Source organism: Podarcis pityusensis (assembly GCF_964106645.2).
Source record: "Podarcis pityusensis genome assembly, chromosome: 3".
Lineage (NCBI taxonomy): Eukaryota > Metazoa > Chordata > Lepidosauria > Squamata > Lacertidae > Podarcis > Podarcis pityusensis.
Genome location: NC_138026.1, coordinates 71,357,758 through 71,385,341, shown reverse-complemented (window position 1 = coordinate 71,385,341; position 27,584 = coordinate 71,357,758). Strand labels below are relative to the sequence as shown.

Sequence of the window (27,584 nt, the reverse complement as noted above, 5' to 3'; positions counted from 1 at the left end):
GTACAGTATCAAATAACTTACCAAAGAAAAAGAGTAAAAGCAAACCAACTGGCATTCATTGGAGAAATATATGAAATAAAGCTGAAGTCAGAGCCAGTTATATGCACTTAAACTATATTGCAGCCATATTCCGACTGGCGGGGCGGGAATTACCAGTTCTGTGTGCTCCTACTTTTACAAGGATTTTATTTTTTAAAATGTGGGAAGGTAATCACAAGTCCATCTAAGGAAGAACTATTGCAAAAATTCTGGGAGCAGACAAGAATTATTAAATTGTGTTCAAGAACAATACAAATTACAAGATGAATATGCAGAAATGGTGGAATTCAGTGGGTCTGCTCAGTGTGACTAAAGTGGGGTCTCACTCTCTGTGTGAAGCTATATAATAATTTAATTTTAAAAAAATTGAACACACTAGCAAAGGTAACAAAAACAGTCACACAGAAGGCTAAAACAGTCATTAAATACCTTAAAAGTCTGATTAGGGAGGTATGTCTTCATAATAATGTTGGCACCCAACATACCTGTAAGGAGAGGCCATTCCGCAAATGGGAGGCCACCACAGAAAAGGTTATGACTCACGTCCCCAGCAAATGTGCCTTTTCTAAATTTCAGTTACTTTTCTTTACACCTGTTTATGCTGTGACTGTTATCCTCATGTTGGTTTAAGTACATATGTGTATTTTTTAAAAAATCACTGGGGTTTTTAAAATTGGAAAATCAAGTAATAAGTCATATCTTTTTTTTTATAAATAATTTTTATTAACAGGCCAATCAAATCACATTATTTCCAGATCACATTAATTTCAAATTATACAGCCAGATTTTAAAATTTTGTTGGGGGATACCCATACTTCAAGCTCCGAACGGGTCCAAGCATCTCTTATATTGCTGCTTTAATTAGACAGTTCTATCCAATTCTGTCCAGATAGTTTCTTTATTACTTTCTTCATCTTCTTGTTGTTATCATATATTCCTTTCTTTGCGATCTCTGATAATCTTCACAAGCGGGTTGGAAACAAACATCCTCTGAGTGGGCTTTACACTTCCAAAAATCATATCACATAGGGACAGACGCCATTCCACACTTCCGTAAAGAATTTATCTTCAGTCTGTCCTTTAATTTTCCCAGGGTTGCTAAATATATCACAGAGGGCTCTGCCAGGTTAGATCACATTCCAATCATCATTCACATTCCAATGATCCTGGTCCTCCTCCCCCCATCTTTCTTAGACAAGCCTGTTTTAGCGAGACGCCATTTAAAGCTGCGTCATAAAATTTTCCTCCATACGCCGATGTTTACCGATCCTCTCTTTTAATCAGTAATTCACTCCACACAGTTCTTAAATTCCTGCTTGTGATTAATAACATGCAACGATCTTCTTTCTGGGGTGGAGGGTTGTTAATACTCACATAAGGCAAAGAAAATAAAAGTTTTTTCCTCCACCCCCTTCCGTTTCACTCCAAACATACCAATCTCTTAATGGTGGTTCATCACTTGATTTATTTGTCCCGTCCGTTGCTCCGATCACATAGATCCATTAATCAGCAGTCTTATCTCCCGAACTTTGCTTGATGTATGTGCTTTAGCTTCTTTCCAATTATATGTTTCCAATTATATTTCCGAACTAAAGCAAACCAGCACACGCTAATTGGAATAAAAAAAATCCTTCCAGTAGCACCTTTAAGACCAACTAAGTTAGTTCTTGGTATGAGCTTTCGTGTGCAAGCACACTTCTTCAGATACACTGAAACAGAAGTTGCCAGATCCTTCTATATAGTGAGAAGGTGGGGAGGGGTATTACTCAGAAGGGTGGTGGGAATGGGAGATTGGCAGATAGCTGGGATGAGCCTGCTGACGACTCTTAACGACTGTAATGGGTCTTACAGGAAAAGGCAAGGGGTGAGAAGGTGAGAAATGGCTTAGTCATGTATAATGGGATAAGAATCCAATGTCTTTGTTCAAACCAGGTTTCTCCATGGTTTTAAGTTTGGTAATGAGTTGCAATTCAGCAGCTTCTCTTTCCAGTCTATTTCTGAAATTCCTTTGTAGTAAAACAGCTACTTTGAGATCTTGTATAGAATGTCCTGGGAGATTAAAGTGTTCTCCTACTGGTTTCTCTGTTTTGTGATTCTTGATGTCAGATTTATGTCCATTTATTCTTTGGCGTAAGGTTTGGCCTGTTTGTCCAATATAGAGAGCTGAAGGACACTGTTGGCATTTGATGCCATACACAATGTTAGATGATGAGCAATTGAATAGTCCCGAGATGGTATGTGTGATGTTGTTGGGGCCAGTAATGGTGTTGTCCGGGTGTATGTGGCAGCAAAGTTGGCATCTGGGTTTATTGCAGGCTCTGGTGCCAGTGTCCGTGTTAAGTCTGGTTGTAGTATTATTGTGGGTTAGGAGTTGTTTAAGATTGGGTGGCTGTCTGTAGGCAATGAAAGGTCTTCCTCCCAGAGCTTGAGAAAGAGAACTGTCATTGTCCAGGAGAGGTTGTAGATCTCTGATGATGCGTTGTACAGTTTTAACTTGGGAGCTGTATGTGATGACTAGAGGTGTTCTGTTATTTTCTTTTTTGGGTCTGTCTTGCAGCAAGTTCTCTCTGGGTATAAGTCTGGCTCTGTTGATCTGTTGTCTAACTTCATCTGCTGGGTATTTTAGTTCTGAAAAGGTTTGCTGTAGATCTCTTAGGTGAGAGTCTCTGTCTGTAGAATTGGAACAGATGCGGCTGTAACGTAGTGCCTGGCTATATACAATGGACTGTTTGGTATGTTTGGGATGGTAGCTAGAGGCATGTAGATATGTTTGTCGGTCAGTTGGTTTACGGTATAAGGTGGTGTCCATGTGCCCATCCTGTATTTTTATAGTAGTGTCCAAAAAATGTATTTCTTGCATAGATTGATTCATTGTAAGGTTGATTGTGGGGTGAAAATCATTAAATTTCTGGTGAAAGGTGTCCAGGGTCTGTTGACCATGTGTCCAGATGATAAAAATATCGTCAATGTATCGCAGATACAAGAGAGGTTTGAGTGGGTAGGAGTTTAGGAAACGTTGTTCTAAATCTGCCATGAAGATGTTGGCATACTGTGGGGCCATGCGGGTGCCCATTGCTGTGCCGCTGATCTGAAGGAACAGGTCATCACCGAATTTGAAGTTGTTGTGGGTAAGGACAAATTGGCAGAGTTTGGTGGCAAGGTCCGCTGTGGTTTTATCTGAAATGGTGTTCCTTATAGCTTGTAAACCATCGTTGTGTGGGATGTTGGTATACAGAGATTCCACATCCATAGTAGCTAGTATAGTGTTGTTGGGAAGATTATTTAAAGATTGTATTTTCCTCAGAAAATCTGTGGTGTCACGTACATAGCTGGGAGCACTGATGGCATATGGTTTCAGAACAGAGTCCATATAACCGGAGACACCCACTGTAATAGTGCCAATACCTGAAATGATGGGGCGTCCTGGATTTCCTGGTTTGTGTATTTTAGGTAGAAGATAGAAAGTTCCTGGTCGAGGTTCTGTTGGTGTGTTGGTGAGGATCTGTTCTTGGATGTGTGGGGGTAGCTCCTTAACAATCTTGTTCAGTTCTTTCTTGTATTCTTGTGTGGGGTCTGAGTCCAATTTTGTGTAAAAGGCGGTATTGGAAAGTTGTTTGTGAGCCTCCTGAATGTAGTCAGTTTTGTTCATGATGACGACAGCTCCACCTTTGTCTGCTTCTTTAATTATAATGTCTGGGTTGTTTCTGAGATTATCTATGGCTCTCCTTTCAGCATGGTTTAGATTTTGTTGTAAGCGATGGTGTTTTCTGGTCATATCTGTTTGGATTCTGTGGCGGAAGCAGTCAATGTACAAGTCCAGTGTGGTATTGCGTCCATCAGGAGGGGTCCATGTGGAGTCCCTTTTTGTGTAACACTTTTTCGGAGGTAGTTGGTGGTCAGTGTTCTGTTGGGAGGGTGGTTGTTGTTCTCCAGTGGGTTGAGAGGTGTTGTGTTGTGAAGTTGTTGTTTGTTCTGATTGGTCTTGTTGTTGTGTGTACACAACAATCTTTAAATAATCTTCCCAACAACACTATACTAGCTACTATGGATGTGGAATCTCTGTATACCAACATCCCACACAACGATGGTTTACAAGCTATAAGGAACACCATTTCAGATAAAACCACAGCGGACCTTGCCACCAAACTCTGCCAATTTGTCCTTACCCACAACAACTTCAAATTCGGTGATGACCTGTTCCTTCAGATCAGCGGCACAGCAATGGGCACCCGCATGGCCCCACAGTATGCCAACATCTTCATGGCAGATTTAGAACAACGTTTCCTAAACTCCTACCCACTCAAACCTCTCTTGTATCTGCGATACATTGACGATATTTTTATCATCTGGACACATGGTCAACAGACCCTGGACACCTTTCACCAGAAATTTAATGATTTTCACCCCACAATCAACCTTACAATGAATCAATCTATGCAAGAAATACATTTTTTGGACACTACTATAAAAATACAGGATGGGCACATGGACACCACCTTATACCGTAAACCAACTGACCGACAAACATATCTACATGCCTCTAGCTACCATCCCAAACATACCAAACAGTCCATTGTATATAGCCAGGCACTACGTTACAGCCGCATCTGTTCCAATTCTACAGACAGAGACTCTCACCTAAGAGATCTACAGCAAACCTTTTCAGAACTAAAATACCCAGCAGATGAAGTTAGACAACAGATCAACAGAGCCAGACTTATACCCAGAGAGAACTTGCTGCAAGACAGACCCAAAAAAGAAAATAACAGAACACCTCTAGTCATCACATACAGCTCCCAAGTTAAAACTGTACAACGCATCATCAGAGATCTACAACCTCTCCTGGACAATGACAGTTCTCTTTCTCAAGCTCTGGGAGGAAGACCTTTCATTGCCTACAGACAGCCACCCAATCTTAAACAACTCCTAACCCACAATAATACTACAACCAGACTTAACACGGACACTGGCACCAGAGCCTGCAATAAACCCAGATGCCAACTTTGCTGCCACATACACCCGGACAACACCATTACTGGCCCCAACAACATCACACATACCATCTCGGGACTATTCAATTGCTCATCATCTAACATTGTGTATGGCATCAAATGCCAACAGTGTCCTTCAGCTCTCTATATTGGACAAACAGGCCAAACCTTACGCCAAAGAATAAATGGACATAAATCTGACATCAAGAATCACAAAACAGAGAAACCAGTAGGAGAACACTTTAATCTCCCAGGACATTCTATACAAGATCTCAAAGTAGCTGTTTTACTACAAAGGAATTTCAGAAATAGACTGGAAAGAGAAGCTGCTGAATTGCAACTCATTACCAAACTTAAAACCATGGAGAAACCTGGTTTGAACAAAGACATTGGATTCTTATCCCATTATACATGACTAAGCCATTTCTCACCTTCTCACCCCTTGCCTTTTCCTGTAAGACCCATTACAGTCGTTAAGAGTCGTCAGCAGGCTCATCCCAGCTATCTGCCAATCTCCCATTCCCACCACCCTTCTGAGTAATACCCCTCCCCACCTTCTCACTATATAGAAGGATCTGGCAACTTCTGTTTCAGTGTATCTGAAGAAGTGTGCTTGCACACGAAAGCTCATACCAAGAACTAACTTAGTTGGTCTTAAAGGTGCTACTGGAAGGATTTTTTTTATTTTGACTATGGCAGACCAACACGGCTACCTATCTGTAACTGGAACGCTAATTGGAGACAGCGTCAGGAAGAGCCGACTTCACCAAGGGCTCGTGCCAAGTGTCTGGCACCCCCTTCTTTCGATTCCGGGGGTGCATTATGGACACCGCTGGCAAGGCAGTCCCCCCCATCTCCTTGGGGGTCGGGAAGACTGCATACTTCCCATAGCAGCCTCTTAATTACCTCGTGTGGGTCGGAGAGATGTTATTGTCGGCCATCTTCCAATGTGCCACCTGGTGGGCCCCCCAAGTAATAAGTCATATCAACATACAATAAATGAAGATATTTATATGCTACTTCATAAACGAAATCCCTAAAACACAAGAGGAACCTATTCTTGAGAAAGTTAAAAATAGAGATGCTATTTTTTTCTCTGTCATCTGTTACCTAGATGTAACACAATTCTTTAAGAGATTAAAACCAAGAGACTAAGGGAATAGGTAGTCCACAGGGATAGTGAGCAGAATTTGTTTTGTTTTGCTTTTTACATTTAACATCATGAGAGAGAGAAAATATCAGTGTAAAAGGAAAGAGCCCCACTCAGAGAAAGAACAGAATAGATGGATCCAATGTAGCACTAAGCCAGGGCACTGTTGGTGAAAGGATTACTGCTAGCACAATGGTAGTGAGACACATTCTACCACCCAGAATATCAGTTTTGACATGAATACTGGATATTACAATATTAATGCAGTGGCAGTGGTGTTGCAATGGGGGGTGGGGAGCAGCGTGCCCCGGGTGCCATGTTTGGGGGGGTGACAAGGCACCCTGCGGGGGCTCGCGGCACCGCAAGCAGCCATCGTGCAGCCGCATGTGGAGGATCCTCCGTTCATGGCTGCAGCTGCAAGTGGAGGATCCCGGCGCCGGCGGCAAACCGCTATGTACAACGCATGTGCAGCATCGCACACATGCGCTGTACGTAACGACGCTGCACATGCACTGTACATAGCGGTTTGCTGTCGGCGCTGCTTGAACGCCGGACGGACAGCGGTGGAATCCCTCCATCACTGCTACAGCCACATGTAGAGGAGCCTCCATTCATGGGTGTAGCAGCAACGGAGGGATCCCGGAAGGGTCCGTATGGTGCTGGAGCGGTGGCGCCAGCAAACCGCTATGTACAGCGCATGTGCAGCATCACTACATACGGCGCATGTGTCGTACATAGCGACGCCACACATGTGCCCTACATAGCAACGCCCAGCCCCGGGTGTCACGACGCCTTCATCCGCCCCTGTGTGGTGGTAGGGGTTAAATAGATTTTTAACTAGGATTGTGTGTACATTTGCAAGCTGGCATTTTTATGGAGAAGATTTCTTCCAGAATTGGTAGTGGCCATTTCTGAATTTTGGGGAATCCTTTCCCAAGAGAAGACAGTCCTGTTCAAGATCTGCCCATACCTAATAAACCTCTCCTCAAAAATATCCAGGAATCTTCCTCCCCCCCTTTCTCCAGCAGCGTAATGCAGACAGTTGGCAAAAATATTTAACTAAGAACACTTTCAGAGACTTTAAATAGTTGTAGAGCTACAAGAGTAATTTAGATGGAGCAAAAAAAGAAGAGGAAGTGCTTTATAGGTTAATTAAACACCAAGCATTAAGGCATATCCCACCCATGATTAGCCATATTATAGATATGGACTTATTACATGACTGTTAAACTTGGTGTTTAGCAGATAACTTTCTTATTAGAAAGAGATTAAAAGCCTATTTGAGAGCCTTCATTTTTAAATGTCACCATTCCTATTTTACTAGAGTTCTTGCTGTGCTTAATGCCAACAGAGTGTATTTAAAGTAATAACAAATAAGCCATCAGCTGGAGCAACCATTGTAATGCTTGTTTCACGTAACACAACCCACACAGATCATTCCAGTGCTTTGCTGCTACAACAGCGATGGGGAACCTCAGGCCCAGAGCACATGCAGCCCTCCAAGCCTCTATCTGGAGAAGAAACACACCAACAACTTTACCTCATCAATATTCCAGCTCATCTGGATCTCCCCCCTCAGCTATAAACACCCAGCTACTCAGACCAACTACCACACCCACCATTGCTTCAAAAAACATACAGGCAGCAAACAGAACTGAGCGCCAGAACCTCACAAATCATACAACTAAGAGGATTGATTCAGCAGCAGCAGCAGCAGCATCCTTTTAAATCGGTCTGCCCAGGTGTTTCAAATTGGCTGCAGCTGGCTTCTATTCTTCCCCTGCGAGGTCAGCCATGACAAGGTAAGTGCCCAGGCCAGCAGGGCTCTTGGTGGGCAGATGGATTAGCCCCACACCACTTTTCACACATATGTTTCTCTTCCTACTTAATGAAAGGCTGTATGCCATTTGCAATCATTCCACTTCTCTGAGCACGGAGAGATTCCAGGGGTGCTGTGCTTTCTGAGGTGTGGTTTCCTTTGCAAGGAGGCCACAGGGAGCTTATTGTGTTTAGTAATGTTTGAGTTGATATGATTGTGCAGGTTGATTGTAAGTGGAGAAACAGCCTAGGGGTGGCTAATCTTCTGTGGTCAGAGGACTGCATTCACCATTGGCATCCAGGGGTCAAATGCCACCCCACACCCCTTCTCCAGTCCAACCCCCTCCCCATGGCTACTAGCCACAATGACTATCTGAATATTGGTATCTTGGAATCACAGGTGGGGAGAGTGCTGTTGGACTCATGTCCATCTTGCAGGCTTCCCACAGACTTCTGGGAAGCCACTGGCCAGAATGCTGAACCAAATGGGCTATTGGCCTAATCCAACAGGATTATTTTATTTTATTTATATACCACCCTATACTCAGGGGGTCTCATGGCGGTTCACAGTATAAAATCAAGATATCACTTCCGGGTCAGCGCCATTGGTGAATGGCGGAGTTCCTCCGACCAGAGGAACGGGCTCCGTGGAAACTGGGTCTTCCCGCTGCGGTGAAGGTGGGGACCCGCTAGAAATCCCAGGCGGAGGAAGCCTGGGAACGTGGGGTTCAGCAGGGCACCAGAAGCGCCCCCCTACTCGCAGGGAATCCCATCTAGGGGCTCCGGAGCGAAGTGGGGTGAGAAGCGCGGTGCTACGAACTGACTGCTACTTTCACGGAGTGAAGCCGCACAGCCATTGCCAGAGAGTGCTGACTTTTTCCTGAGGTCAATTCGATTTAAAACAAGTACCCGTGAGTAGAAACGGAAAATTGGATCAAGAAATTGTTTAATTTGGTATCGAAGTGGGAAGGTGCAAACAGGAAGTCCGCCTTCCGCTTTTTTGTATATAGACTAAAGCAAAAAATTTGCAATCTAAAGCTGGGAGCTGTCAAAAAAGACTAAAGTTCCTTCATTCAGAGCTACTGAAACCCCCCTTGGAAGCAGGAGAAAAGGGTGGGGAACTCTGTTTAATCCTGGCAGGAGAGGGAGTGAAGAAGGATAAGTTTCCACCGTCTTTAACCTGGGAACGGGGTGTCAGAGACAGAAACTGTTGGAGAGGTTCATTGACTGTGAACGTAATACTTTGACAGATAGCTAGTGAAGAGAAACAAGTGGATTCTAATGTTGCCTTTTGCATTTTAAAGAAACAAAATATCTGAAAAACATCTGAAATACCTGAAAAATGAAAGTAACTTTCCTTTGTCTTCAAAAAAAATATGGATACAAATAGTTTGTCTCCTCTAGAGGGAGCTTGCTAAATTGTTGCTATAGGATATTTGAGACCCAACATCTGTGAGATTAAGACTGTGGGAACAGTCTTTTCTGACCTTGAACAAAGATGAGCTGGGAGGGAGACTGGGTTCTTGCTCTATGCAAGACAAATGCTTTGCTGGAACAGATGCATGAGAAGATGGACTTGATGAATGAGAAAATGGATTTGACTGTTGTGGTTGATAACTGTGGACAAACAGGGAACATTGATACAGAAATCAGTCAGGAACCAACCTATGAATTTGTACTGACTGGGCAAGTGCAGATGACAATGGAGGAGGATGCGGCTGCACCTCAAATAGTACAAATGGAGAGACCCGAGGCCCTACAGGAGCATAAGCCGCTGTTATTGAAGATTGAAATTGGAGTGGAAAAGGGGAGTCTGGAGATGAGGAGATTCCTAGCTTTGGAGAGATCTTGAAATTTGATTTTAAATACATTTTGGATTATATCGAGGACTGTGGGGAGTGGGACTGTGGGGAATGGGCGAGCTGGATGAAGGGTGATGGAGACAATTTTGGGTTGGAATCACCCAGAGAACTACTCCTCAATGAGAAAGGAAAGAAACTTAAGACAGAGACCAACAAAAGACTAGGAAAAGGGCAAGCACCAACAAGATGAAGAAGAATTGCAGAAGGGACATGGAAGAGACTTAAGGGCCTCGGACATAAGGCTTCCAGGTTGATGGACTAGATGGAATGGACAGTAAGGACTGACACAACCCGAGACCAGGAAGAAGAGACACTGGATGATGATTGAAAGAGAATTTACAATGGAAATTTTGTATTTTAGAATCAGTTTAATGAATATTAGGGGAAATGTGGGAATGAAACTATACGACTCTAGCAGAAATGTTATCAGGAGCTATGTATATTTGAAAATTAAGATTTAAGTCTTAAGGTACATAGGGGTAAGATAAGGTTAAATAAATTAAGATAATTTGAATAACAGAATATGGGGAAAGATGGAAAGGATTTGTTGAGTTAATTATTAGGTTAAATTGTTAAGATAAATTTTATAACAAAAATTGAGAAAGATGGAAAGAATTTGCTGAAATAATTATCAAACTAGAATACAAAAAGGGAGGTGTGAGGAGGTCAATGAAACAAGCAAATGGAAAGTATGGATATGCAATTTGAGATTTGTGTTTTTTTCTCCTTTTTTTCTTCTTTATTTTCTTTTGCTGTATTGTCGTATATTTTGTGCTTTTCTCTTTTTTATTTATTTTTTTCTTTTTCTTTTTTGTATTGTAGTGTTGTTGTTTTTTTATTTTTTATTTTTTTGTAATCTTGAAATTATCAATAAATATTATTTAAAAATAAAATAAAATCAAGATATAAAACCACAAAATACATAATAAAAATAAAAACAACAACCCAATACCCCCCCAAAGCACATTTTAAAATTGCATAGGATGTAAATCAGATCACCCAAAGGCCTGGTTAAAAAGGAACGTTTTTGCCTGGTGCCTAAAGGTGTATAATGAAGGTGCCAGGCGAACTTCCCTGGGGAAAGCATTCCATAGATGGGGAACCACTGCAGAGAAGGCCCATTCTCGTGTTGCCACCCTCTGGACCTCTCGAGGAGGAGGCACATGAAGAAGGGCCTCAGAAGACGATCTCAGGGTCCAGGTAGGTTCATATGTAGAGAAGCAGTCCTTGAGATACCGCAGTCCTGAGCTGTTTAAGGCTTTATAAGTCAAAACCAGCACTCATCTTATGTTCTGAGAATTTGTAAGGAAAGTAAAGGGAGGCGCCTCACTTGGTGATATTTTGTTCATCCTTGGGCTCAGACTGATTGCCATCAATGAGACAGGAAAAGAATTTCATAGCTAAAACAGGTTGGCTAGCAGGGGCTACCTTCCACTTGTAGTAACTCTTTCTTGATTCATTTGGACTTTGCAGGCAATTTTGCATGTTTGCACCTGTTCCCTGCCTGTGACAAACTGAAGTCTGGACTGTGTTGTTTGATGGGGTGAGGGGCTGGCAGATGAATAGTTCTGCCTTGCATAAGCACCTTGGAGTATCTAGCCTCATGTCCCTCTGTGCTTCTGAACTCTGTTATTTTAACACAGCAATAAGCAGTGAAAAAATGTGACTTTCAAATGTGCCAAACTTCACCTCTGCCTGCTGGAAAAGCTGAAGCCTGTGGCTAAATTTAGGCTGGGCCAGTTTATTCAAAGGCAGTGCCCATGAGGGGTTAAAACACTTGCTGTAAGCAAAGGAGGATTTTTGGGGGGGTGGGGGATGCAATTGGAGGCCCTGGGATAAGGAAGCAATGGGAACAACAGTTCCTGAAGAGGAAATGGGACTTGCTCATTTGTTTGTTTATTGTTTCAGCAGTTTGTCTGATGTGTCTCATGTACTATCTGCATTCCCCAGCCTCCCACCCAGTTAATTATACAAGGGAAGTTCTGCTTCCTGCAGGGACCTCCTGGGTACTCTCCCATTGTTCACAGAGTTGACGCAGAATACTGTGACCGTAAAAAGGGCTGTTCGTTTATGAGGCTGTGAGAAACACTCCAGAGATTTCAAGCTCAGTGAATAGAACAGATGGTCTTATTGGCAAAGGCAAATTTCTAGACTAGTGATGCATCTAATAGGGTTCACCCCAAGAAAATCCCAATAAAAACATAAGGAGTTCAGATATATATCAGGTTGTGTTTTGTGTCTGCTTTCCCCCCTCTTCCTTCTCGAAAACAAACCTTGTACTGTGTTTACTTCTGGGCACCATATTTGAAACAGAATGTTGACAAACTGGAACGGATTCAGGAGTGAGCAAGGGTCTCCAAGAGAAATCTGGAGAGAAAATGGAAATACTGACTTAACGAAAAGTTTCTGAACGGTGTTTAAAATGAGGAACAGCAATTGTTCATCCTTTCTACAGAAGATGTTTCATTCTATTCCCATAGAACCATCCACAGGGCAAGGTAGGCCAGTTGTCGAAGTGTCAAGGAAGCCTCCTAGTGAACAGCTTGCTCTGACAAGGGATGGAAGTGCACTGAGGCCTTTTAAGTTTCTACTTAATCCATCTCTTCTAGACTCCCCCCACCCTCGCCTTTTGGAGCACTAGAGTATCTTAAAGGGCCCACTTTATGGCCTGAAGGTAGGCACTTCTCACAAGTTTCAGTGAAATAATAAACCATAGCATATAAATGAAAATAGAATAAATAATAATTCATGTAATTTACTTTTGAACATGAGATAGGAACACATAATAGATCCCCCCTCTCTCTATATATGAGTGTGTATAGACATACTTAGTGCAGATATTTTTTCCTGCTTCTCCCTGCCTTTATCCATCTAATGACAGGAATGCATGCTAGTTCATGTTGCTGATTTCCACTCTCTCTTAGCTACCTCTCACCCTGCTTCAGAAAGGCTTTCTGCTTTAAAGACAACAACAGTCAGTTGCTTGACATATTCATCCAGTTTAATATTCATTTGGCACTTTAAAAAGGAGGAGAAGCCAATCTGCATGAGGTTGTTTTGTTTTTTGTAACTTGGAACACAGCCTTAGATGGGCAAGTGAGTGACATCATGATTGTCACATGGGACAACAAGTTAGCAGAGTCATCTTCTGCTGGAAACAGGAAGAAGTGGTTGCTTCTAAGTTCAATTGTCTGGGTAAGGACATGTGTCTGGCCAAAAAAGGATGAATATAGCTCTACAGCAGGCTCACCATTTCAGTCATCCTTGGCTAAATACACACTGTATTTTTCCTGTTCTTTTAAGGTAAGGAGAAAAGTGAAAAGTTATTAAAAGGGAACACTTTTCAAGAGTCTGAACATGCATGTAGATCACTGTGTGAAGATTCTCATTTGGAATAATATATACCCTTGTGCTGTCCATGGCGCTCTGTTAGATTAGAGTGAATTAATACTAACCACCTTTGTACGTCATCCCCATAATCTTGCCAGGAAACAGGTAGCGATGGCCACTGGCATGGCTGGCTTTAGAAGAGGACTATGCAAATTATGCATTTTGGGGAAATTGCAGAGAACAACTGCCTGAGAAAACCACCATCATGAGCATGGTATCTCCCCTGCTAGGATTAGACAGATTCATGGAAGATAAGGCTATGGTGTATCCATGCTGATGGAGGCAATATACTGCTGAATACCAGCAGCTGGGGAGAGTGCTGATGCACACGGGTCATGTTTGTGGGCTTCACATTGTCATCGGGTTGAACAGCATGTTGGACTAGATGAGCCTCTGGAGGGTGGTTCTTGTGTTGTTAACTGAGCAGCCCCTTCCTAAATAGGGTCTGCAGGGGGAAAGTTTCATGATCTTCATCCCATCTTCAGCTGCTGCTTCTATTTCCTTCTTAGAATTTGGTGCTCATGAACAAGAGCCTTGTGACCAGTAGTTTAGGAATCTGACACTTTAATAGGAACATATCTGAAGATTTCAGGGCCTGAGCAGGGTTGAGAATTTGCTTGTTTACTTTGTATAGAGGTGGGATCTTGAGTTTACACAGCTGCATCCTTCTTCCTCACTCCATACGCTCCAAATATTTCTCAGGAATCTGATTCCTGGGCCACATTTGTGGCCCACACAGCCCCCCAACACAGAACAGACAAGCAGTTCAAACACACCATGCTGTTGCATCTCAGTTCTCATGCAAAATCAACATCTACGACTGCTTTAGATTCCATTCAGGCCCTGTAGCAAATGACAATTAGGGGGTCTTGGAACTAGCACTATTTCCTCCTATCCCAATTCCAAAACCGATCTCTCCTTCTGAATGTATTTCTGCATTTCTGTAATATCAGTGTTCTGTCAGTATCCCTTTCAGTAGCAAACGTCGGTAATTTGTTACTTTTAATCAGTCCCTTTTGCTATTTCCTAGCAAACACATTCAGCAGATGAGCATCTGTCAAGGCTCACCGTGACGCAGGAGCCAAAATAAATGAAAGAGATGCAGTGTCTGTGTGGGGAAACAGCTCCCCTGCCCCTGGCCTCAAAGAAAGGGAAAGAAAGCAGGAAAAATCTGCAAAGGAAGGAAATCCAAAGAGCACTCCCAGCTGGACTGTGAAAAGTGTGCAGGAAAGCACACAGCCCACTTTGCCTACCAGCTTCAGACTTGAAATAGCAACTTTGTAAAGGGTGGGACTAACTGAAAGAAAAGCGAATGGAGAGTTTGTCCCACAAAAAGGCTGTTGCATTTATTCAAGTGAGGATGATGGGGGTTTTTGACAGGGGATTTGATTTTGCATTTGGACAGGAGGTAGGACCAGATGAACTTTGGTCCTTCCTAAATTTCTTCATGTTGTGTTGACAGACTTGCCCATCCCTTCTCGCCCCCTTCACACACGTTTCAATGCCGAAACCAGCTATTGTTAATTTCCTGTCACAAAGTATAACCTATTCATAAATCCCTTTGATATTACCAATGTCATAATCATAATTGATTGCATGCAATGTTAGGGGAGGGGTAGTACCTCTGGTGGGGGGCATGCTGTACTCCTTCTGGGGTAGTTTGCCCACCTTTGGTCCCCACCCTGCACTGAGCTCTCACCTGTGACTCCTTGAAGTTGTAAGCATGGGACAGCGGCCATACCCCGGGAAATGGCCTTGACTGGCTAACTAAACCAGGTGAAGGGTACCCAATGGGTCTCAAACCTTCAGTGAGTTAGGGACTTGTCCTACATGTGAAGATTCTATGCTTAGAAAGGAGCTCCCCACATTGTACAGTACAGTCAATACACTCCTGTGTATCTTCCATGAAGAGAGACTTTTTTATAAAAAAAAATTCTTTTCTATCAGTAGCCTTTTAAAATGAAAAATCAGATTAAAAAGTCATAAATTATCAAAATCAGAAGAAGAAAATAAGAAAAACCTTCTGAATCGAGAAAAGGCTCATCTAGTCTAGCATCCTGTTCTCACAGTGACCGACTATGGGAAGCCTATGGGAAGCCTGCAAGATAGACATGAGTGTATCAGCATTTCCCCCTCCTGCAGTTCCCAGGAATATTCAGAGGTATACTGCCTCCAACATGGTGAGTAGAGCATAGCTATTTGCCATTGTTAGGGACGAGGGTGGCACTGTGGTCTAAACCACTGAGCCTCTTGGGCTTGCTGATCGGAAGGTCGGCAGTTTGAATCCCCTTGACAGGGTGAGCTCCCATTGCTCTATCCCAGCTCCTGCCAACCTAGCAGTTCGAAAGCACACCACTGCAAGTAGATAAATAGGTATCGCTGTGGCAGGAAGGTAAACAGCATTTTCATGTGCTCTGGCTTCTGTCAAGGTGTTCTGTTGTGGCAGAAGTGGTTTAGTCATTCTGGCCACATGACCTGAAAAGCTGTCTGTGGACAAATGCCAGCTCCTTCACCCTGAAAGCAAGATGAGTGCTGGAACCCCATCGTCGCCTTTGAATGGACTTAATTCTCCAGGGGTCCTTTACCTTATTTTGCGTTGTTAGCCACATCCTCCATGAATCTGTCTAATCCTCTTTTTAAAGTATTACAAGCTGGTGGCCATCACTGCTTCTTGTATGAGCAAATTTCATTATTCAACTATGCACTGTGTGAAGAAGCCCTAGGGCAGTTTTATTTTCAATCCCTTTCCTAATGACCCTGAGCGTGGGACTCACCTTGTGCTGCATTGCACAAGCTTTCCAGTTCTAACAACTTTGTTTTCCCTTTTCCCCACCCAGCATTTTTGTCAACACAAATCCTCAGAAAGGAATTTAACAACGCCAAGAATCGTTGCTTTGGGAAACAGAGCGTGTACGCTTAACCTGGCCCAACCCAACATGTATGTGTTCAAATGGGTAGACCAGTCCTGATTTTTTACAGATGTTTTCATCCAAACCGTACATAGAAGGATAATGAAAGGAAACAGGGAGTAAACAGAGTCGTGATAAATGATAGAACCACAATTAAGTCATTCCTGTATGCAAATGCTTAACCATGGAAACAACATAGAATATCTAGTTGTCACGGCATGTCAGGAGCTCAGGTCCAAAGACTCACACGTACTAAAGAAGGCAAACAGGTAGCAGGCAGGTGGTACTCCGGCAGGAAAGAAAGCTGGAGACAGATGGACCAGAGAGGGAAGCAGTCGAGTAATCTGAAGGGTAACTGTTGCTGAGAGAGGGTGTGGAGTAGCTCTTCGAGCAGGTGTAGGAAACCTTCTAGGGCTCTCTATCTGGTCCATGTGATTTTCCTCAAGCCACTCCCCTCTCCCCTGGCCACACACCTCACTGGCCCTGCTTCCCACCCTCCTCAAGCCATTTGGCCTGGCTAGAACTCTGATAGTACTTCTAGCTTACCTAGGTGGGGGACAAATTAAAACATTTTTTCTCCTTTGAGTTCCCTTCAAGGTCGAAATCCAAGATACTACAGTGTTCCAGAATCAATCTATTTGAGCCAAAATTAGCAGTGCCTTTTAATCTCAAAAATGACTTTAAAAGTGAATATAGTCACATTAATTCATTCAGATTATTAAACCCAAATGTAAAGGTTAAATTGGCTCCCCTCCACTTCATTAAGATGATTTGTGTTGGAGTGCTCTGTACTAAACTTTGTATTTTAACAAATTCTAGCAAATCACAAAAAATTGCAGTGTTTGTGTGGGCAGAGACGATTGGAGAGTAAAGGGGTTTGCGACATCTATCAAGGCAAAGAATATCGCACAGCTTCTTAAATCCCCCTTTGTACCTTTCTGCACCAGATTCTTTAAACCCACCTAATGATTCTCAAGGCCAATCCCCTTTTAAAGTGCTGGAGTCTCCCCATCCCCTCTTCAAGAAATTGTGCTTCCCATCCCCATCAGCTGCTTCCAGTCCTAGTTCCTCCTTTCCAGAAGCATCTGTTATGCCTGAAATCCTTCTCTCTGCTCCTTTCAGTCATCTCTATAACATGTAGATCTGCCATATTATGTGGACTGGATTATGTTGGCACTTTTCTCATGCAAGTGGTCCCAATGGAAGACCATTTCTCTCATTCTTCAAAGCTTTAATGACATTGAAGGGCTCAGTGGCACGTCCCTTACCCTCTATCCTCCATGATCTGGCATCCCCAAGGACAGGCATCCCCAAACTCAGCCCTCCAGATGTTTTGGGACTACAATTCCCATCATCCCTGACCACTGGTCCTGTTAGCTAGGCATGATGGGAGTTGTAGTCCCAAAACATCTGGAGGGGCGAGTTTGGGGATGCCTGCCCTAGGAGGACACAGTTACTATGACCTGAACAGGTGTCCTATCTAATAGCACTGGTGTTAAGAACACTGCATTACCCCCCTAACCTAGGAAGTATGGAGTGCTGGAAGTGCAGCAGCAAGTGTGCAACTTAAAGGCTAATTCTGTTAGTGTTAAAGTCATCTAAAGAGGGGGATGGGTGGAGTTGTTGCTTAGCAACCAGGAAGAGTGGCATGACCTTCACTGAGGTAGCATGTCTTCTGAATGGCTGTGTAGTTTTGAGGTATCTTCTTTTGTATGGTTGGTCAAATGTCCTCATGGTACAAGGCCTGATCTAAGATCTATGAAAGAGAAAGCCTCTCAGTTCTTCTAAAATTATACATTGTTTTCATTCAGTTTGTCTGTTAAGTGTTATCAAGACCTCTTTGGGCTCCATTTGTGTTATTTAAGTGACCTTGCTAACATTGAGTAGCTCCTCCTTGCCTTGATGAGAATAGTCACTCTTAAGGATAGGCATGGTCTATCAGTTTCTCCCTATCGTTCTCTATAGAGCACTCTCACCCTATTAGGACACACAGAAACTGGTGCAGCAGCTGGATCAAAACACTAGATTTCTTTGTGCAACCACCCATGGCTGACTCCTGCCCTTTTCCTGTGCCTCAATCACCTTCTAGTCCATCTATCCCAAGGTGCTTCCACCACAACCAAGAAAACAGCAAAAGTGTGCAAAAGTATTTCAGAGACCAGCACAAAGAAGCTGGGCAGTGAGATGTGCTGCTTGGGTTTCAGCCAAAGGTTGAGTTGAATGGAGAAAACTAATCCCTGCCACTGTGTTTGGCGGTATTTATAGAAGAGGTTCCTTTGTGTATTATTATCCATAGGGTGGAACAACAATATATACACAGATTAGAACTGCTCCAGCACATGCTCACAAGCTTGACAAATCCCAAGCCGTGTTCTCACATGGCCAAAAATGTCTGCATTGGATTACGATCAAAGGAGTTCCAAACCAACTGAGAAGGTCAAAAGGAGGGGGGGAATAGTTTCCACTTTCCAGCGTGGTTTGTATTCAGGTTTCATTCATGAATGTCCCAAATATGCTTGGCCTCTCTGTACCCGCCGGAGCATTTTGTTTTGGAGAACAGAGTGGCCCTCTCAGCTTCACGCTAACTCAGTTTGAATTGTGTTTTTCATCCTAGCCATTGAAAATAAAATTCAGTTTTCGGAGTGCGAAAACAAGACAGAGAGAGAACACAGGGGAGGGATCAGGAATTAAGAAAAACCCTTGGAGTTATTTCAATTAATCTGGGTACTGAAGACCCCTAGGGAACTGCTCCTCTTAGAACTACTGAACTAGAACAGAGCATCTCAGGGGCTCAATTGCACATTAAAATAGCAGCCACACAGCAAAAGCCTTTTTCCTTCCCGGCTCATTCATCCTCACAAATGCACTGCAGCTGCGGGTGCCTTTTAGCTGCGAACAGGAGTTTAACCTGACAAATTTGATAAAAATGTGCGTTTGTGCCTTGGCAGAGGGAACACACACATAGGCCATTCCAGCCTCAAACATGCAATAATTCATGGAGCAGAAACACATCTCCAGGCCTGGCAGTGGTATTCCAAACTGGAGGGATGTCAAAGTTATGTATTCTTTATGCACGGAGGGGGTTGTATTATTATTATTCTTTTACATCTGGGCCAAATGTTTAAAAAGTAAGTTCTTTAAAAAGAAATGGAAGGAAGGAAGGAAGGAAGGAAGGAAGGAAGGAAGGAAGGAAGGAAGGAAGGAAATATACTCAGCACTACAGTGAAACCCAGAAGGGTGGATTTGACTTGAATATTTTAACCCATCTTTTCCTCAAAGGCTCAGGGCAGATAATCAAAATTAGGAACATGTTAAAGAGAGCAAAAGCAGCATGTTCAACAGATTCCTAATCTATTGCTTTTTTATTTGCAATGTTTATATGTCTGACCATTTTGTCTGACCATGGGTCTCCAAGGCAATGGACAATCAGAGAAAATTAAAATACAATAAATATAAGACCTGGTTCTTTTGCTGTGATTCCTCCCCTGCAGGGGGTTTGGTTTAACTCAATGACCCTTTGGGTCCCTTCCAGCTCTACAACTATATGATCCTGCACATGAACACATACATGGCAGAGGTGACTGAGAGAGTGTCTCTGGTGTGATTTGCTTTATTGAAGGCTTCTTCAGGGGTTGCTGAATGAGATCATGGTGAGCCCCACAGCTCAGGAAGGGGAGAAGAGCCAATATCAGGAAGGAGTTTTGCTTCAACTTGCAGGAAGGTGTCTAGGCCTCACCAACTCCAACCCCTTGCCTGGGCATACTTACTCAGACATGAGTCTGGTTGGCCTTATCCTCAGCTAAATGTTCATATAGCCATTGTGCCATGCAATCCTACTCAGAATGAGCTGCACTGAGTTCAAGGGGCCTTCCTCCTGGATGAATGTATTTAGGACTGCAGCCTTAAACTGTGCTTTACAAAGGAGAAGGCTGACTGAGATCAGAATGAGGTTGGTGGGGCAATGCCCCATTTGCCCTAAAAAGACCAGCCTTTACTGACTGTGAGCAACACACATGGAGCTTTTGAAGAGAGCGCATGACAATTTTGAAGGAAGGACAACACAGGGGGATGGCATAAAAAGAAAAGAAAAAGCAAATTCCGTTTTTAATGGAAATCCACTGGGCAAAACAAGAAACTGACAATGCAAACAGAATCCATCCTGTGGGTATAGCGCTTGCCTCATCTTTTGGCCCGCTATCTTAACTCCTCATCATTGCCTGGAGCAAGAGCGTTGGGCTGTTTCACTGACATCAAGGCATCCCCTTGCATACTTGGCTTCCAACCTCCAGAGCATTGAGAAAGAGCCTAGAAGGCAACTTGCCAAGCTCAAGAGATCAGAGAAGCTAATCTATGGGTTTGCTTCGGCGGCAGGACTGTTAATTTCGGTGAGCGATATAGTAACTGATGCTTTACAATTAATTTTTGTTTCACCTGCCAAGCTTTGCTGGGGGATTTTATTTTACAAAATCTATAAGCAGGGAACATTGGCATTTCCTTTTGTACTACAGACATGAAAGAATTAAAGGATTCAAGATTGCAAAGCTTTTCATGAATAATTTAAGCAGCCCTTGCCACATATATTCACTTTGCTAGAGGTGGAAACAGACAACCACGAACCGTGCAATAACCGCTTAAAAACACACACCAAACCAGCCCTTTGCGCATGGCTCTGTCGCTGCATTGAGAGATAATCCTCTGTAGCCTTTAGCACCATCGTGGTCACATTTATTCCCAGAGCCCACTTCTCCATTCCAGCCAAGGAAAAACAGCCAAGAAGGATGCACAGTAGCGCCAAACACATTACAGTGGTACCTTGGGTTAAGAACTTAATTCGTTCTGGAGGTCCGTTCTTAACCTGAAACTGTTCTTAACCTGAGGTACCACTTTAGCTAATGGGGCCTCCCGCTGCTGCTGCCACTGCTCTGCTGCCGCGCAATTTCTGTTCTCATCCTGAAGCAAAGTTCTTAACCCAAGGTACTATTTCTGGGTTAGCGGAGTCTGTAACCTGAGGTATCACTATATAGCACAGTAACTGTAGCTAGGCTGCATCTGTACTGTTGCAGATCCACGGAAAGAGTGTCAGGAAAAGGCATTCTGCTACCCAGGACCATCTTTACCCAGGGGTGCAAGGGGTGCGGGGCACCCGGGTACCGAATTCTGGGGGGCACCAGGCGCCTGCCGCTGAAGCCACCTAAGCTCTTAACTATCTACCTGTTATGATATAATAAATAATTTTGATCAAGCTAGAAAAACAAAATACATGTATACCTAGGTACTGTATTACCAAAACATATACCTACTGTTTCACTAAAGGACTTTGTGCACTCATTTATGAAAGAAACGCCGCACCAGCAGCGGTGCTTGTTATTCACAACAGCGGCGCTTGATAGACTCAACAGCAGCACTTGTCATTAACTCTTGAAATTAACTTTTACATCAAAATATTATGTTACTTATTGTATTGAGCTGCTATGTGGCAGAGGGGTCTGTGGCACCTTTGACACGATGGGTGTTTCTCCTAAGCAGGTGCTTAAACAATACTTATAAGTTGAAGTGTGGTGGTGTTGTACACTTAAGTATAAGTGTATTGTAAATAAATGAGCAAATTAAAAAGTTTGTTTCTTTTTCCTCCCTTCTTTCATAAACAAGAGATAAAGCGTAAGCGTGGTGTCTGACATAAGCATAAAAAAGTTAATTTGGGGGCACTGGGCGGATCTTTGCACCCCGGCGGCACATATGCTAAAGACAGAGCTGCTGCTACCTTCAATGGAGCCCAAATTGTGAGCCCCTTCCCCTGGGCCAAAACTTCAAAAAAAAAAAATTTGCAACACCATTCAGACACCAGTTTGTGCTTTCACCTACTTCCCTCTCCATGGTGGTGCCTGAAGCAGGTTGCTTTATCCTGCTGCTCAGTATGGCCAGAGAAAAATGTACCCCTTTTCTACATATGGTAACAATGCAGCCTGAAATATATGAACAAGGTGGATATATCCTATAGATATGATTGCTGAAGAAAATACTTTAATGATATCCATGCGGCAAGATGTCGGCTTCAGACCACACCCTGCCGCATTGTCCCTCCTTCAGCAGATTCAGTATTCACCCTGATCCTTCCCAGATCCATTAGATCTGCAGTGCCTGGACATGGAGACAAGTCCTGGAATCAGAAAGGCCTTGTTGCTGTTGTTCCCTTCACCTGATGATCTCAGGGTGCTTCACAAGGTCTAGGGAGGGAGTTGCTGCTCAGCACAGAGTAGCAACAAAATCTGCCAAATAAGACGACTGAATTTTTCAAAACTTAGGAATGTGTTGACATCAGCCTTTTGACTCAAACCAGTATTTATGCCAAGCTAGACATGTAAGAATGAAAATGTTTCAGAATCTTCACATTTTTTGATATACAAATTACAGGATTAGCTCAAACTGTTGCATAAAATCAATGGGCACAAGCCAGCGAAAGTGAATAGCTTTCAACTATTGATTTCAACAGAGACAATTTAAGCACTTGCTTAATGCTCCTGTTAAAAACAATGGGGTGCAATTGGCTGGATTGTGCCCTTAAAAAAAAAAGGAACATTTCAAACAGAACTTATTATTTTTCTGCAAAATGATTCTCAATTAAAATTTGAACTGATCCTGTAATTAAAGCATTACTTAAACTGAAATTCCAGCCTAACCTCCAGTCATGTTCATGGGTGGCTGCAAGATACAGAGAAGTGGGTGGGTCCAAAGAAAACTGAACACTCTGCATTGCCATAAAAGGGATGAAAGAGAAAGATGCAGTGCATGCAACCTAAAGAATTTATCATGTACTTGTTAAGTAAGATTCTTGTGCGTATTCACTTCGGACTATCCATCTGCAAAGGAAACTGGAGGAGAGAGCTGGTTTGGACAAAATGCTTCGCGTCACATAAAGGCTTCCAGGAACCAAGCCCATCCGTACACGACGTCTGAAGAGAGTGCAAGCACAGTAGATCAGCACAATGTAGACATAACAAATCCAGTAAAACGATATTGCTTTCTTTTGTTACTGTTCTTTCTCACTGCCAGCTTAATATGATAGGTTATGGCACTTGTCTGTGTGGGAGCTGGAGAGAAAATCTGTCACTTGGGCTTAAATGTCAGCTCCGATTTTATTTATTTTTATGACTACAGGGATATCTTTTTAACTCTTTCTGTGACAAAGTGAGATAGTGTTGCATTCTGCACCTCAGGCAGGTTCTCACTGTTTGGAGACCCAGGCATGTGTTATAATCCAACCCATTTTTGCTTAGCTACTTCATTCATTCCAGTAAGCTCAGGAAGACAAAGAGGGTTTGGTGACCCTTGAGACATTCTATAGACCTGGTAGCAATGCGCCTCCATAGGACTTGAAAGTCCAGAATGGTATAAGAGCACTTCATTAATCCCAAAGGCAGCCAAGAGGCTGAGTTTGCTTCCCACTTGAGTAAAATCCTGGGCTTCAAAGAAAAGCAAGTGGCTGGCATATGCACTGCGTATATACCATGTTGTTTTGCATCAACTGCTTCTTTCTGTCTCTCTCGGAAAGAGCTGTGGATGTTTAGCTCAAAGGGAAAAAGACCACTGAGATGCAGAACAATAGCCATCTGAAGGGATGCCGCATAAATGGAGTAAATTTGTTTTCTGTGGTTCCAGAAGGTAGCACCTGAAATAACACGTTCAAATTGCAAGATGGGGAATTTGGAGTGTGTTTTTGATAGGTACTATGAACATCACACCCTCTGGTCATTTATATTCCCCTTCCCCCAGATCCGCCCACTCAGAGAGAGGGGTCAGAAAGAGAGAAAGACTCTTCCAACTTTCACTCTAGGAATGTTTTAAGTAACCACCCTCACTACCTCATGACCAGGGGGGCAGTGAGGTAGGGGCTCAGAGGCTTCATGGGTGTCAGGGAAAGACCTCAAGAATGCCATAGCATCCACAAGCACCACATTGCCACCAGGTCTATAGAATGCCTCAAGGGCCAGGAAACCCTCTTTGTCTTCACATTGCATCCATTAGCACCACTGTAGGGGCACTCAAGAATCTAACTCAAATTGAAAAATGAAGGATTCTGAAGCAGGTTGGGTTCTGTAGCTATACACTGCTCTTCCCTGTTCACAGATTAAGGAATCAAATCCTCTCTCCTTTATATTACAGACCAACAGGCCTTGGGTGGTTACACGAAGAATCAGTGTACCATTTGGCCTTCTCTCATGCTATGTGTGCCATGTATGTGTATTCATCATGAGGGGTAGAAATTTCCATGTCCATTGAGGCCTTCACATTACAAATTTCAGTCAAAGCCAATTTCAGTTTCACTTGTGAAGTCTAACTAATCCCACTATCCCACAGGGCAGTGCTTTTCTTTAGGGGGGTACTCAAGAGTATGCAGTACCGACACCTTTTTTGTTGTTGTTGTTAAAAAGTGTGGCACTTACTGTAACAACTTCATGGTGAGTACCAACACCTATTTTTCTAGCACTGCACAAGGGTATATGCCTGAGTACACAACTGGCTGCAATTGCAGAAGTGGCTCATATTGTTTCACTGCTTCTCATGCCATATCCAGCAAGGAGAGCCCTGGTCACAGAAGGATTTGGATCACAGTGCTGTGTCTGGTCTATTTTGTCTCATCCGCTGGAACCTTTGAGAATCCGAGTGAAGGGCTGTATGGAGAAACTCTTTTTGTTTGTTTGTTTGTTTGTTTTACCACTGATCAAGCTTTTATTGCTGTTAGCCGCTCTGAGCCAGGCTTTGGCTGGGGAAGGTGGGATATAAATAAAATTTTATTATTTCTTATTATTTTAGAGTAACTCACATCTGTCAAGGCAAGGGATGTGCGGCTCATTGGTTTGGGGGGGGTACCCCAAAGACCCAGAGAAACTCCATGATTCCGGGTAGTGGTGCCCACCCTATTGAACGTCCCCCCCTAAGATGTCAAGGAAATAAACGACTATCTGATGTTTAGAAGATATCTGAAGTCAGCCCTGTACAGTGGTACGAACTTAATCCGTTCCGGAAGTCCGTTCTTAAAAAAACTCATCTCTGTATGTAGCATTACTGGAAGAGCCAGGTAAAGGAAGAAGAAGAAAATAGAGACAATTTTTCTCTCTAATCTCTTTCACTTACAGTAGTCTTAAGTGTCACTTGCAACAATAGAAAGTAAACAGTTTTCTCACAGTAATGTGATTTTTCAAGTGAAGAGAGTTCTTTTAAAGCTTAACCCATAGATCACAAATCCAGACTAACAATGGTGCTTTGCAACATTTCCCCATTTAGCAAAGACAGGGCCACAGAGGTTAACACACTGCTGCAGTTTTTTAAAAGGAAAAGAAAGAAATGGGGACTGTTCTAAGAATAGAAAGAACAAGTATTGGCTTGGAGAACAGCCATGGGTTTGGGGGGCCTAAACAAAGTCCAAGTCCAAATCTTACCCCAGCCTTAGCACTTGTGGCTTCCTTTACAGAGCTACAATCCCCAGGGTTCCCTGAGAGGGGGAACTGATTTTAAAATCACTCTGAGCTCTGTAGCTCTGAGGGGAATAGGAGCCTTGTAACCACTCTTATTTGGGGGAAGCCATGACCCTTTAAAGTAGAGTCATAGCGCTATAAATGTATGGTGTGAACATGTCCATGGTGTGTATACGACTTACCAATATAGTGGTGGGAGCACACTGAAAGCAGAGTAAACATGAATGTGTACACAACCTAACTAAATGTAATGCAGGACACATGACCCTCTCCATTACAAATCACACTAGACTCCAGTGCATGGCTGGGGTACTGCATATTTGTAGTATTGTTATTATTTCATCTATGGATCACTTCCTCTGAAGCATCTCAACACGACTTCACAATACAGTAAAAACATATATAAAACAATTGCCTATATAAAAACAGTTAAAACAACTGCATGTATAAATTCAATTAAAGCAATTACCTATATAAAAACAGTTATTTTATTATTTTTACAATATTGAAAGTATCTGTTGTGGAAGGTTCTAGTGTAACTATTTTGTTGTTCTGCAAGTTTGTTTGTTTGTTTGTTTGTTTTTAGCTTTTAGGAAGTTTGTTTTTACATGGTACCATCCATTCTATGACCTCAGCCTTCTGCCACCTCATTTCCATCTCATTAGCCTTTGCTTGTCCTCAATGAAGTAATCACGTCACCAATTCCAGTTATATAATGACATCAGTTTCTTTCCTAGGCAGAAGAAGAGCTTTTTTGGGAAACAGTAAAGGACACCTGGCAGCAGCCAATCAGGGCCACAAAGATGTTCCGTTCTAGAATTCCACCAGTACCAGAATGTGCAGAAGGACCACACTTGCTCTCCAGCAACAGTTTTGCACACACAAATAAAAAACCACTGGGGATATTTTTCACAGGGGGAGCCAATGTTCATGAAAAGCACCCTTACCCATTTCAGCCCAGCCTTAAAGAAGAAGAATCCTTGAATAATATCCTTCCTTAAAGCATCATATTCTCAGTTTGTCATCATATCTTAGCTTGTGTGGTAACCCCTCCAGGTGTATTTCTGAATAAAAGACAGCATTATACAATCCATAGCTCCCAGAGGAAGAGAGAGAATCGTTTCCTTCCATTCTTTCTTGGATGCCCTAGTTTGCCATATAATAGCAATAATCAGTATCGCTTTGTGATATATTCAGAGCAGCTTTAGAGATTGATTAAGAGCTTCAGCTTCACTTCAGCTTTAATCAAAGCTAGCAGATGTTTATTGCTTTTGTGTACTACAAATCAATAGAGCTTATGCCTTACATATACCTTTAAAATAGTTTTCTATACACCACAAGCCCCGCAAAGCTGCAAGCAGCAATTACAGTGTGCAATTATGTCGTGTAGAACCAGTGGAGAGTAGTTATTACCCGCCTGCTAAAAATAATGGCACTTGCTCACATTACTTTTCAGATGTAACTAGTTTCTAGTTGCTTATTTGTCACAGGTTCCAGGCATAAAAATAAATGCAGTTCTTTGCAGTTTTGTACCTACAGATACACAGGATGCATTGGCCAATATGCCACTTCCCACCATGTAGAAGCTAAGTATTAATGCAGAAAATTTGCTAGGCAGGATCTTATCAAGAATTGTCTCCAAAGGGATCGCAGTGCCAGAAAGAAAATGACAATTATCTTCCCCCCAAAAAGAGAGAGGCAGTTTGGGGATTCTTTGCTTGCACTGGAAGCACCTGCGAATGCAGTATTAGGCAGCTAAAGATTGACTTATTCCCTGAAACACAAGTGCTTGTATCCATTACACACTTGTTAACTTACAGAATAGGGGTATTGACCAGAAGACTGCCAAGGGCCAATTTAGACATTGCAAGTGTTCAATAGGGCTGCAAGTAGGGTCACCATGTTTCTGTTTGCAAACCTCTTGCACTTCTAAACTGCCGCATGCCAGGCAG

At 42.8% G+C, this 27,584-nt stretch overlaps 1 long non-coding RNA gene across 1 annotated transcript in view; it reads right to left on the bottom strand.

Moving 5' to 3' along the window:
• The window catches only part of LOC308474459, a 115,457-nt gene that overhangs the window by 72,194 nt on the left and 15,679 nt on the right, over nucleotides 1–27,584 (bottom strand). Inside the window, exon 3 of the long non-coding RNA XR_013984735.1 lies at nucleotides 12,134–12,227. This is a non-coding gene — a long non-coding RNA (uncharacterized lncRNA). The remainder of the gene's footprint in view (nucleotides 1–12,133; nucleotides 12,228–27,584) is intronic.